General features: G+C 43.3%; 1 protein-coding gene across 1 annotated transcript in view; it reads right to left on the bottom strand.

Annotated features, from left to right (window-relative positions):
* The window catches only part of LOC121920443 (disco-interacting protein 2 homolog B-like), a 180,824-nt gene that overhangs the window by 23,045 nt on the left and 155,392 nt on the right, over positions 1–2,387 (bottom strand). The gene's annotated exons all lie outside the window — the stretch shown is intronic.

The following is a 2,387-nucleotide window of genomic DNA, read 5'->3' on the forward strand; positions in this document are numbered from 1 at the left end:
TTCAACATCACAGACCAGGACTGGGGCCTTTGGAAGGAACACGGTGGTGGCAGGTAAGGGGGCATGCAGCAATGTGGAAACTTGGAAGCTCTATTGCAAAGCCCATTTAAAAAGACCACACTAAGGGCTTTTGGGAACAGGGGTGAGTTGGAATCACCAGACTAACATGTGCTCTGGCCCAGGGCTATTGGTCTGTGTCATCTGTACAGGATGATGCTAGCTAGACCAATGAAAACATGGTCCCTTTGGCCCGTGCATTCAGATACATAGAATCATACAGTTGGAATATATTCTTCCCAGTCTTTGTGGGGTGTAACTCATCTCTAGTCAATAGTCCTTTGTCTAAAAGTGAAAAGCATGGCAGGGGATTGGACTGGATGGCCCGTGCGGTCTCTTCCAACTCTATGATTCTATGAAGGCCATGGTCCCAGAAGCCAAACCTCTCCCATCAATATCATCTGCATAGCCAGCCATTCATTTGCAGTATCTTTTTGTCACTATGTGGCCCTCTGTCTTTCAGTGGTAGAACCGGCAAGAATATCACCCTTAATCTTCCTTCCCAGGATTTAACAGTCAGAGGTGATCTGGTCAAAGGTGTTTTTCACAGTGTCACTGGTGCCCACTTGGATGAGGAGAAAGGGGTACTGATCTGTGTTCTTGATGAGCTTCGGCAAGCTGTCAGTGACATTCTGAATGCATGCACCAGGGAGACAGCAAACTTCCTGACTCATCTTTTCAGGCTGGCACACAGGTCCCTAAACAATACCCCTGAGAAATAGGTCCCCTACCACCTGCACCTTCCTTTTTTTCTTGCTGCAGTTCGTGTTTAAGTTGACACCTTCCTCAGCTTGCAGTGTCACTTATGCTGGCCTCCTGTTTGGGCATCTTCACTGCTTCATCCTCAGGACAAGGTAAGAAGCGATTGCTTAATTGGAGTGGTTCTGAATCCCTGGCTATGGTCTGTTCCTGACTGTGACTGTCCTCCAAGGTGCTTTCTCAGTGACACAGTTCTCTTCAATTTCCTTGGCAGTTTCTCCTGTTTATTTTGAAAAATCAGTTCTTTCCCTGCTCTGTTCAGGAAGTTCTCAAGTTCTCTGATGCACTGAAGAGTGTCTGTCTGTTGCTAAAGTATCCTGGTCTTTTCTACCAAGAGAGTCACCAGTTTGCACTTGCTGCAAGAGAGGTTTTTTGGCAAGAAAACAAACATTGCACACACACTGCAGCCAGTGACTACAGATCCTTTTGCCTCCATCCATGCTGTTAATTTTTCTCCCCTTATAGACTGTAGTAACTATTTGGAATACAACTGTGTGTGCTACAAGGTGTACACACTGGCTCAAAACTTTGCTTCCTCACCCTATCTGGTTTTCTTTCTGCTCATGGTGATAGAAGTTATATCTTCCATCAATCTTCACCAGGACAGTCCTGTGGAAATGGAGTAACCAAATTTTTGGTAGTTCTAGTTTATGCTCAGAGTTCAGAACGTACTGAAGTGGCCCTTTATCAATTTCCCTTTGAAACATCCCTTACATGGGCCAGGAAAAAAAAATATTTAGTTTGAAGCCATAAACAGTTGTGGAGGTAGGATCAGAATGTGACAGGTTACAGAAAGTCATAATTTGCATCTTTATGTATCCCATCATACTTGATCCCACCATCACAAACATGAAATCATTCTAAAATACATGCATCTTAAGACTGTACCTCCATCAGCATATCTGAAGAAGTGGGTTGGAAACCACAAAAGCTCATATCAAAATAAATTATTCTTAAAAATGCTGCTAGATTCTTCACATTGCAACCCTCCCTCCCTCCCTCCCTCCCTCCCTCCGTTTCCTTTTTTATGCTTCAAAATACCAACATAGCTATTTCCTTGAAAACTGCCACCAAGAAGATGCCATTGTGTGAATTGCAGTTGTCACACACAGTAAGTTTTCTCACAGATCCACTACTGATACAGACTTTGGTTAAATAGTCTCATCACATACTCTTGTCACCCTAAGAAAGTTTTCATAATATGGGCGGGGTTGTTTGTGTGGAGCATTGTGTGGATCATTAAATAGAGAAAGTAAAGTGTATTCCTCCTATGAGTTGTCAATCCATCCTCAGGGGCTCACCTGAGCAAACAAGACAATCATCTTTTCAAGGCACCTCCGGCGCTTCTTTTCCACTGCATTCTGCTTAACTGTCCAGCTTTCCAGAACTTTTTTAAAGTAGGTATCCAACTTATCTATCTTTTTGTACAAGTTCTGCATTTTAACCCCATCCTGAGCATCTTTGGCAGCATACAGCTGGATAATTAAACTTCTCCTGCAAATGGAAAGAGAAGGGGACAAATGCTTCCTTTAGTACAAGTACGTTAAAGCCTGAGAGTTTATTTGCTTGAA

The sequence above is a fragment of the Sceloporus undulatus genome, chromosome 2 (genome assembly GCF_019175285.1).
Source record: "Sceloporus undulatus isolate JIND9_A2432 ecotype Alabama chromosome 2, SceUnd_v1.1, whole genome shotgun sequence".
In the NCBI taxonomy this organism is placed as follows: Eukaryota; Metazoa; Chordata; class Lepidosauria; order Squamata; family Phrynosomatidae; genus Sceloporus; species Sceloporus undulatus.